Source organism: Leopardus geoffroyi, chromosome B2, assembly GCF_018350155.1.
Source record: "Leopardus geoffroyi isolate Oge1 chromosome B2, O.geoffroyi_Oge1_pat1.0, whole genome shotgun sequence".
NCBI lineage: Eukaryota > Metazoa > Chordata > Mammalia > Carnivora > Felidae > Leopardus > Leopardus geoffroyi.
In genome coordinates, this window is record NC_059332.1 from 146,880,255 (window position 1) to 146,891,308 (window position 11,054).

At 48.8% G+C, this 11,054-nt stretch overlaps 1 long non-coding RNA gene across 1 annotated transcript; it reads right to left on the reverse strand.

Moving 5' to 3' along the window:
* Positions 1-2,693: 2,693 nt before the first annotated feature.
* On the reverse strand, positions 2,694-9,772 carry LOC123609273. The gene is made up of 3 exons (XR_006717709.1): positions 9,699-9,772; positions 6,484-6,587; positions 2,694-3,661 (listed from the first exon to the last, which is right to left on the reverse strand). It is a non-coding gene; the product is annotated as an uncharacterized LOC123609273 (long non-coding RNA).
* Positions 9,773-11,054: the final 1,282 nt, after the last annotated feature.

Consider the following 11,054-nt stretch of genomic DNA (forward strand, 5'->3'; position numbering starts at 1 on the left):
GGTCCCGTGGAGTTTCGCAGCAGTGAGTTTAACTTTCCACTTTCGTAACTTCATTCCTTGGGGTCTTGAGAATTCTTTGGCCTTCAAGAGTCCCTTCTTGTTATACAAATCTCCTGAATCCCCATCAGCTGACATCTTAGGTATCAGAGAACCCTTCTGTGCGTCTTAACAAGAATGAGACTGGGGAGGGCAGGAGAGAGAGGTTCGTGGGCGTTACAAGAGCATAAATACTGGTAATGCTCTTTCCGACATGTTTACTCACCTGTTTGGGTAAAGCTCTTTGTCTCTGGGCCACAGAGCACTTTACAGAATTGGGAATGGATTGTTCCTACCTGCCTCTAGGGCCGCCGGCGAACGAAGGGCGCAGGTAGTGAACTAGGACGGGGGCGGGACCCAGCACCTTCTTACCTGGGGGTCACAGGGCTCAAACGTCCCCCCCCCATCATCCACGTCGCCGACTTGAGCAAGTCCTTTGCCCGTCCGATCGGTACCCTCATCTTCGAGCTAAGAAGCTGAAGTGTGGCCCTTCAACAACTTTGGCTGCAAACCTATATGACGATGAGGGGTGAGCCCGTGGCCCCCAGCCCGCCTTGCAGCACAAACCAGGGAATGTAACTCCAGTGGGCAGGTAGACGTCTGGGCAGGTGGAGACGGGAAGCTAAGGGCTTCTCTGTGGGTGTCTCTGGGTGGACAGTGTGGCTGCTGCTCAATAAGTGATTGATAAGGAAAAAGGATGGCTCCAAATCCAACACTGCCCGAGTGAAGGGAGCGAACCAGAGAGCCACGGGTGGGGGTGGGTGGCGGGTTCCCAAGAGGAGGAGGCCAGAGTGAGAGCAGAGAATTCAAGCCCTGCAGGGGTTTCTTGGAGCTCAGGCAGCAAATCCCAGTGTGGTTGGGGAAGACAGACCTAGAATGCCCCCTTGCCTCACAAGGGCTTATAAAATACATTCTTCCCTTTCCACCCTCATTTTACTGGAGTTGTTCAAGAAGGACATCGTCATGGGGCGCTGGCGTGGCTCAGTCGGTTAAGCGTTTGACTTCGGCTCAGGTCACGATCTCCCGGTTTGTGAGTTCGAGCCCCGCGTCGGGCTCTGCGCTGACAGTTCGGACCCTGGAGCCTGCTTCGGATTCCGTGTCTCCCTCGCTCTCTGCCCCTCCCCTGCCCCTGCGTGTGCTCTCTCTCTCTCTCAAAAATAATAAATAAACATTAAAAAAAAAACAAAAGGAATGACGTAGTCATAACACGGGGCGATTTTCAAAGGCAGTCCATGTGACCCGAGGGTGCGGCTGTAGGGCTTTTGTGTGTGGACGAGCATCACCTCCCCCGCCCCCCTCCGTGGATCCATCCGTTGGTTGGTCCTGCATCCCCAACCTCAGGGTAACCCCTGCTGGACCTGCTGGACGGTCCGGGATGATCCCTCTCACGGGCAGGAAGCCGGAGGCCCACATCCGTCGGGGACGCTGGATCCGGAGGGAGACAGAAGTAGAGGTGGTCGGGCCCGGGCTCCGACTGAACTGATGCCCTGGAAACCTCCAGGAGGTCAGAGCATATTGACAGGTTTTTATCATTTTTGAGCATTCAACACTTAAGTTGGTTGTATATGAAATATTCATAAATTGGCCCAATTCCACATTTTTATTGACGGATGCAGAGAAATCCACATCTCGGCAATACAAGTCGCGGATACCATAAGAAGGATATGTTTTTGAGAATCGTCTTTGCTGAGCTATCCGACGGCATCTCATCCCTGTGGGCTGTCGCCCCACCCGCTCCTGAGAACGAAGCCCACATGGCCCCCCCCCCGGCTCGCCCGGGCTCCTGGACTGGAGCTGGGCTTGCTCTCTGGCGGGGGCGCTGGGGGGTGGGGTTCGAAGTGTTCAACCCCCCACAGAGCCAGGAGGTCCAGGGTCGAGTCCGGGTCCCGAGCCAGTCCTCGGGCCCCTGGCCAGCCCGTCCCAGCGGAGTTTGGTGCCTCCACGTCTGGCAGTCCCAGGCCTCAGTGCTGGTGCGGTGCCTCACCCGAGCCAAAGGGCGGCGTCTACGTGCCCACGCTCGGCACTGTGCTGATGCCCCCACAGCCCTGTACGGGGGCACCACCGTTGCCCCATTTGCAGATGAGGACACGGAGGTGCTGGGTGGGTAAGGAGCACGCTAGGCCAAGTTCCAAACTCGGGCAGCCCTGCCCTGGAGTCCACGTCCCGAACCACGATGCTGGCCATTCCCCACGTGGTCTGGGACGAGCGGGACCCTGGGGCCCTTTCAGAGGATGGGTAAGGTCAGGACTGATTTTGTAACAACACTAAGACACTCTTGACCTTCACCCCTCTTCTTGTAAGAGTGTGCAGTGAAGCCTTCCCGTGGCCGCCCCCGGTGTGGTGACATCATCGCTTTGACAGCTGATGGCAGGTGTGCTTGTGTTCTCGTGTCTTACGAAGTCTCAGCTTTAATTTCTTTTTTTTTTTTTAAAGACTTTTTAAAAGTTTACTTATTTTTGAGAGAGAGGGAGAGGGAGAGAGAGAATTGCAAGCAGGCTCCTTGCTGTCAGCCCAGAGCCTGATGTGGGGCTCGATCTCACGAACCATGAGATGATGAGCCGAAATCAAGAGTCAGATGCTTAACTGACTGAGACACCCAGGGGCCCCTCGGTTTTAATTTCTAATAAGTCACTATTGATAGATACAAGCCACTTATGTCTCTTTGGATTTCTCTTTAATTTTTGAGTCTCAAGAGTCCTTAGACAAAGTGGTTGGAGATGTGGTCTCTGGACCAGGCACTCCCAGCTGGCTGCATTGCTCCTGCTCTCTGGTCCCCCCTCCCCCTGTCCAGCACCGAAGCCACCCCAGCCCGCCTGTCACAGACCCCTGCTGGGGTGACTTCTCCAGCTCACAGCTGTCATGCCTGTACCATGGCTGATAGCTCTCACACTTGATTGGAGCCCAATTCTCCTCTGGGAGAGAGCTCAGGCATTATCAGAGCAGCATATGTCCACGATGGAGTTCTGGAAAATGGCAGCATTCAACGACAACATCTGCTCCGGATTCTGTGTCGGTTCCAGAAGTGGATCATTGGCTCTTGTGTTAATTCTCTGAGCCACCCCAGTAACTGTCAAATATCTTCTTTATCACTTAAGGTTGTTTGAATAAACAGAAGCTGAACTAATAGGAAAAATTGAACATACCCTTCTTGGATTCCCCAGTCCATCTGCTTATTATAAGCTACTAATTTACCTTTGGGCCCTGCCAACGGGCAAATCACTAGTCTCCTGCCTGGAACTGCCTGGGCCTTGCTCCCTGAGATCGCCATGCTCCCCCCCGCCCCCCCCCCCCGCCCCCGCCCAAACTGGCCAGAGTCAGCATGGCTGATTTCTCATCGGCAGCTTGTTGACTAGCAGTCCCTCAAAAGATATGTCCACATCCCAACCTCAGGAAGCTGTGAATGTGACCTTATTTGGAAAAAGGGTCTTTGCAGATGTAATTAAATGAAGGATCTTGAGAAGGGATCATCCTGGCTTACCGGGGTGGTTCTTAAATCCAGTGACAGGTATCCTTCCAAGACATACTCACAGGAAGGATGGAAGGAAGAGAAGAAGGCCATGTGAGGACAGGGGCAGGAGTCGGAGTGGTACAGCCACAAGCCAAGGAGCACCTGCAGCCCCCAGAGCTGGAAGAGGCAGAGAAGAGAATCTCGGTTAGAGGCTGAGGGGGCACAGCCCTGCTCACACCATGAATTTGGACTTTTGCCCTCCAGAACCGTGAGAAGCTAGATTTCTATTGTTTTAAACCACTAGGTTGTGGCCGTTTGTGACGGCAGCCCTGGAGTCCACCACCTTGGATGGAAAGCCTGTGATCTCAGGACTCCTGCTTGCTGACTGCCCTCTGATCCCAGGAGGGGCTTCTGGCAGGTTGGCTGTTCCCCTGTCTCATCCAACTCATGATGGCCCTGTCCCCTACATTCCCTACAGCCTGTGGGCAGAGAAGTCTCCTGTGTGTTGTGGGTCAACCGTGTCCGGGTCCCCTGCCTTTGCCCACACTCTGGAGTTGCTAATGATGACCACGGGTCTCCTTGGTCACTAAGACTATTTCAGTGTTTTACTGGCACAAAGATCATGACCTACCTGAGTTTCAGCAAAATGCAAGAGGAATTTATTCTCTAGATGAATGGACCCCAAGGGCCAGAAGCACAGTCAGGTCCTATGGAGGACCAAGAGCGGATAGTGATAAGCCTTCAGAATCCAGGCAGCCACTTGACAGCTTATCAAAGGTTTCTTCTGTTCTTTTCATTTCTCGCTCTGTAACCCGGCTCTCCCTGCCTCTGAAATAGCTCAGGAAGGCCACCCACCTGCCTAACATCAGTTCCAGCTTCCCGATTTGCCTCACCTCGGTCAAGGTTGCTGCAGAGAGTGGGCACCTCTAGTTCCAATTCTAAATTCTTGGGAGAGAGAAGTAATTGGGAGAGACCCCTGGCTAAGGCCAAATGGGTAGAACCAGGCCGTCCAAGCGTGGCTAATGGGCCCCACTGGAGCAGCGTGGAGGGGTTCTCAGAGAAGAGGCCTAGGGTTTGTTGGTCATTGCTAAGTGGTGAGGGCCCTGGCTCAGGCAGGAGGAGCAGCCCTTGCAAGAAAGGCCACACCAAGGCCCTCTTGCCTTGAACTTGTGCACACGCCCAAGGCTGAGCTTGAGGATGCGCCCTCCATTTGCTCTCTCAGTGTGGCCTTTCCCAGCCCTTCTTTCCAGTTGTCCCCAGGGGACACGTATACAATACATTGCTGTTAAAAACATGACTCCCTCCAGCCCTGTGTGCTTCCAACACCCCCACGCTGAGCTGAGCATCTTTAAGGAAGAGTCTCCACTGCATGGTGGTGACGTGCCCTCCGGTTCGTCCCTCCGGAACGTGTCCGGTTCTTCTCCATCTTTGTCCCACCAGACACGGGTGCTAATGGGGAAAATGCCAAAGTGCTGAACCCACCACACCCTCCCGCATCCCAGGGGGTGGGGACCTCACTTCGGGATGATTACTAAGACACATGCTAAAGACTCGCTTTCGTACCCGCTCCATATGCGCACGAAGGAGGTCAGAACTCAGGTCTTGCCTTAGTTGACCAGAGGTCACGGAGGTGGATGTTCCCTGATGGGGACCCTTCAGAAAACGGTGTTCTGTTTTTGTGCATGGGTGTATGTGGGTAGCTAAACATGCAGCAGAAAAATGAGTGTCCAATTTCCAAAGAAGTGAGAGAAGGAAAACTAGTAAATGGGGTAATGGGAAACACCGTGCGGGTGGGACTGGTGAATTCCCACCGCCTGCCGTCGCTGGGGTCATGGCCCGCTGCCCCCGTGTAATGGACTTTGAGAGTGCCTCCCCAGCAAAGGGCAGAGCACCCTGTTATGTCTGCAAATGAATAATAATGAACCCCAGGCTTAGTCCTGGTTGGATAAGGATAAATAAAATTAAAATTCGGAAATTTGTTTTAAATGGGTTGCTAATTGCTGTTGAGCTTTAAATATTTGAGTTTATTAATTTCTCCCTCACCCCCTGAATTATATTTCGGCAGCAGTCCCCTGTTATTAGGCTATTAAATCAGACATATCAAAAAGGGAAGCATTTATTTATATCTTCAGAGACATGTACATCTAATTAAGACCGTGTTACCGTGCATATTTTAGATCAGGCAAACGCTGTCTGTGATCTCAGCCTCATCGCTCTGAAGGGCCTTCGTGAGTGTTTGGGAGATCTGACTCGAGCTGGATGAGGAAGACGCCCTGTACCTTTCTGAGCAGTGATTTTGTAAGAAACTTCATCCCGAAATAAGTGGCTGCTCCCAGATGTCATAAAGCCCCTTCGTAAGGTTAAAGAATCCAAAATGGCAACTTACAGAAAACCAGAGATTCGGAAACTGGCCACACTGCCAGAATGTTCCTGTGTTCATAAAAACAGTGAAACTAGCTCACATTTAGAAAGCACCTACTGGGTGCTCCAAGTGCCTAATGAATATGCATTAGCTCATGGAATGCTCACAACAGCTCAAGGAGGGAGACAATATTTTTATCTCCATTTTACAGATGAGTAAAACAGAGGTATAAGAAGATTAGGTCATTTGCCTGAGAGGCAGAGGCAGGACTCAACCTAAAGCCTGACTGACTAGAGCCCACGCTTTTTCTCCTTGGTCTCTTTTCATAGTCAAGAAGAATTCATCCAGTCTAGAACTTTCTCAGCCAAGGTGATATCATCCTTCCTCCGACAAGGTGATGAAAATTGGTTCGGGGGTGGGGTTGGGGGGCAAAAATCACATTATTTTTATGTATGAAGCACAGATAAACACATAGTACGTAAACAGGTGAGCAGTATTTCTGTGATGCTAGAACTTCTCTGGTGAGGGCATTTTGGAAGAAACGTCTGAAAAGACATCTTAGGGGGAAAGTCCATGAAAAAGGTTGAGAAATACAGTTGTATAGCAACTGCGGGAATGCCCCCCACCAATTACTCACTTGTCCTTAGGTCCAGCGATAGTGTCACTGGTCTGCACTCCCATGGCTCCTGTCTTATTTTTACAGCTCAGATAGACTGGACGTGAGCTAACACCGCGGGCTTCCTGTAATGGGAGGGCCCAAGCACCAGTGTCAGATTGCACATTTCATTTGGCTGGGACAAGTTTCTTATGTGAGGAACTTTCGCCAAAAAAACAGTGGACTCCCGTTTCCAAAGGACGATCAAGTTCTGCATGGGAAGACGTTCCAAATCGTGGGATGGTCATTTCATGATCTGGGGGCTTCTTTGGCTCAAGATTCCTGATTCTTTTTCCCATAACGTTGGACAGGAAGCTAGTGAAGGAAGTATGAGTTGGGTTATATCAGAAAGGCTCAGGATTGACTCATAATTCTACCCCTTCCAGTTCATGAGTTCTTGGGCGAGACATCTATCTCAAAGAATCTCCATTGCTAAAGCCAGATTCTTACTGTATGGCAAGTACTTTACCCATATTTTACTCTAGACTCGTACTGTCCAATATGGAGGCCACTAGTCACGTGTAGCTATTTAAAATTCAATTCATTGAGGGGCTCCTGGGTGTCTCAGCTGGTTCAGCATCTGACTCTTGACTTCGGCTCAGGTCACGATCTCACAGTCTGTGAGTTCGAGCCCCACGTTGGACCTTGTGCTGACAGTGCGGATCCTGCGTGAGATTCTCTCTCTCCCTCTCTCTCTCTCTCTGCCCCTCCCCTGCTTGCACTCTCTCTCTCAAAATAAATAAATGAAAGCATTTTTAAAAATTTAAAGAAATTCATTAAAATGAAATAAAATTCAGTATTTAGTTCTTCAGCCACACTAGCCACATTTCAAGTGCTCAATAGCCGTATGTGGTTACCAGCTGGACAATAGAGATGAACAAACATTTCAATTCACCGCAGAAAATTCTACTGGACAGTGTTGTGTTAGAGACAGTAAACACCAAGAAGATAGGACACTGGCCAACAAAGGGCAGTTACTTTTCATTTAACAAATTTTCAGTGACAACCACCTTTGTGCAGGTCTTATTCTAAGCACAAGAAAAGATCTACAATCAAACCAAAGTTTCTACACTTGAGGAAGCTATTATTGCTATTATTTTTACTGCAGGTTTTTGTTATTTCCTAGTGAGTGGGTAATAGAGTGGTAGTGTTTAAAAATATTAGTGAGGAGTCGGAGCAACATGACCTTGATCTGAGCAGAGTGACAGAAGTAAATTTGCTTATTCTCTCTGAGACTTAGTTTCCTCATCTGTAAAATGGGTATACTAATAACTTCGCAGGCTTGCTTTGAAGATTAAATAAGGAAATGGATGTAGAGGGTTTAATACAATGTCTGGGATGGTAGGTGCTCAATAAATTAGTGCTTTCCTTAAGATAAAAATCTGTTCTAGTTTGTTCTAATCTGGTTTGGTCACATTACAGAGTATGGGGTTTATTGGTTTGTTACTCAGGATCTATTTTAGGACATTCCTAGCGGTAACCTGACAAAATAATACTAAAGACATGCTCAAGGCGCCTCTGGAATCCACTCTTTGGTTCACATTTGAGAATCCACTGCTCACATACTAATCTTAACAACGTTCTTGTTGGTCCTCGTTGCTGTAATTACAGAATGTTGGAGCTTGAAGAGATCAGAAAAAACATAATTGAATTCGGGTATCGTAAAGGTAAGGAAAGTGAAATGCTGGGCAGTGATGTGCCCAAGGTCACAGCTCTGCAGAGGCAAACAGACTAGAGCGTGAGTCTCTAATCTCTAATCATCCAATACAGCGTGCTCAGCATTTCAGCAAATGTCCTTGGACCCCTGTCTCCGCCTCCCCAAAGAAAGTTACAATCAACACTTGACCATCCCTCAGGCAGGAAGTCTCCTTATCTTGGGACAATGAAGTGGCTGTTCACTCAAACTAACACAGCGTTTTGGGGTGCCTGGGTGGCTCAGTCGGTTGAACGTCTGACTTCAGCTCAGGTCATGATCTCACAGTTTGTAGGTTCAAGCCCCACGTCAAGCTCTGTGCTGACAGCTCAGAGCCTGGAGCCTGCTTTGGATTCTGTGTCTCCCTCTTTCTCTGACCCTCTCCTGCTCATGCTCTGTCTCTCAAAAATAAATAAACACTTAAAGAATTAGACAAAACATAACAAAACCAAAAAAACTAACACAGCGTTTGAAGCCCAGAGAGTGCTGGAGATGTGCTTGGTGACAGTTGCCCCAACCCCCACAGCAGCCCAGGTGGTTGGTGGCAGAGGGGGAGTTTTACCTTCCCTCGTTTTGGGTGCTGCGGTGTGCATTTATTGTCCCTGCATCACCTCTCGATTCTCTCTCCAAAACTATAAGGCTGGGGGGGAAGGCGCTCCTCCCCACCCCCTTGATGTTGAGGTTCTGAGTGCCAAGAATCATCTACAAGGACATATGTGGGAGTCACTCCTTTGTTCTGGTCACTGTCTGGAAAAGAATCTTGTGCTTTCAGCCATTTTAAGTGACAAGTTCAAATTCTAGATAGAAAGAATTCGTGTTTAAGAGAAATTGCATATATAAATCTTTGGATACAAAGCAGGGAATATAATCCTCAGCCAGGTATGAACTTGCCCACCAGGAAATGAGGGGTTTTATGAAAGTGATCAGTTTAATCGGTGTGAGTTTGTGAATAAAGGGGTTTTTTTTTGTGGGTTTTTTTTGTTTTTTGTTTTGTGGTTTTTTTTGGTAGAAAGGACTTTTTCTTATTTTCTTGTCCTCCAGAGTCCCAAAATGTTTATACTCCCACGAGAAAACCCAGGGAATGAAAATTACAGTGGACTCTGGATTATTCCTGGGCCACCTGGATGCTTCCAACTCTGGCTGCCAAGGTGGGTCTCCATCCAATTACATAGCTCAGGCAGTGAGGGAGGTGCGCTCTTTCCCTCTTTTCCTGACTTCCCCTCTGGCAGTGGGGTATGGGGAGAAGAGCTGAGCAGAGACAGGGACCTTTTCCCCAGAACTTGTGCATAAGGGGGATTCATCAGCATTTCAAAGCCAAATTAACATAGGAAGAATAATTCAATCGCCAAATGGTTGGATGACTACCCTGTGTGAATTGTGGATGGCCATATATGTTTGATTTTTTGTTATAAATGTTTTTCATTTATTATTATTTTTTATATAAGTTAAATTCTTGTATTTATTTCATTAAGTTTATTATTATTTTTTTTAGTAATCTCCATACCTGACTTGGGGCTTGAACTCACTACCCCGAGACCAAGAGTTGCACGCTGTTTCAACTGAGTCAATCAGGCATGCCTGTTAAAAAAAAATTTTTTTTTAAAGAATTAAACAATTTAGTGGCACCCAGGTGGCTCAGTAAGTTGAGCGTCTGAATCTTGATGTTGGCTCAGGTCATGATCTTAGTATTGTGGGATCGAGCCCCATGTTGGGTTCTGTGCTGATTGTGGAGCCTGCTTGAGATCCTCTCTCCCTCTCCACCTCTGTCCCTCTCCCCTGCTCTCTCTCCCTCTCAAATAAAAAAGAAAAAAGAATTAAAACAATTCATGTGTGAGTAATAGGCACCAATATAGTTTTGCCATTGGATGAGACAAGTAAGCTGTTATAGATCAATGGCATTGTAGAAGTGATCAGATTACACTCGGGGTTTGAAAAGTCTTCTTTTTTGGTCTCTAGGATATGATTGAATTTGCCAAAGAAAGCCTGGCCTTGCAATTGGATGCTGATTTAGATCATCATAAAGCGCTTGTATTTCCTTTGGAATCTTACAGCATTGGGCATGAACAAAAATGTCCCAACAGGAAGAGGAGGGAGGACAGGAAGTGTATGGATGCTTAGATAAGTATGGAAAGTGTCACAGAATCGCATACTGTCCTGTCCCCTCCACACCCATGGAGCGAGCAAGCAATCACAGACTCATTTGTCCGCACGGTGTGGCTTTCCTCGCTGCCTTAGCATCTTCAGCTGCTAGGGTTTTCCTCTGCACTCCAGGCGGGGTGCTCTGTCTGTGCTGTAGGGCTCCAGAGAAGTGGGGATTGCCTGCAATTTGGAGAAAGGTAACATGACTCAACCTGAAATTGCCTCTGTGTGTATCATGGCTTGTTTGGGGATTAGAATAACAGAAGAATCGAATTTCTTGCCCATCTGTGAAGAGCTTTTAAGTTAGAGTTAACTTGGAGGATCCCTGGGAACAGATGGAAGGATCCAGTAGATAAGCCAGCACGCTTCTGCCTGCCGCGTCTCCGGGGGCCTGGCTCCCTCCCGGGCCTGGCCCGCCTGCCAGCACAGCGCCTAGCTGACCTTTGACAGTGTGGTCTGCTGCACTTCGTCCCTCTCGTCATTCTTGGCTCGTTCTGTGGCCCAGCACCGCTCATTTTGGCTCCGTAACTCAGCTCCCAGTTTTCCAATAGTTACTTTAATTTATGACATGGTTTGGACACACTCGTTGGCCATGACCTTGGCCCTCAGCCCAGAATATTATTTTCAGCATTTACCCTCCAGCTCTCCCACTGCAGCCTTGGGCAGGAGATGCTCTGTCCTCTCACAGCCCCCACGGCCCCGGCCCAGGGGCACAGCGGCC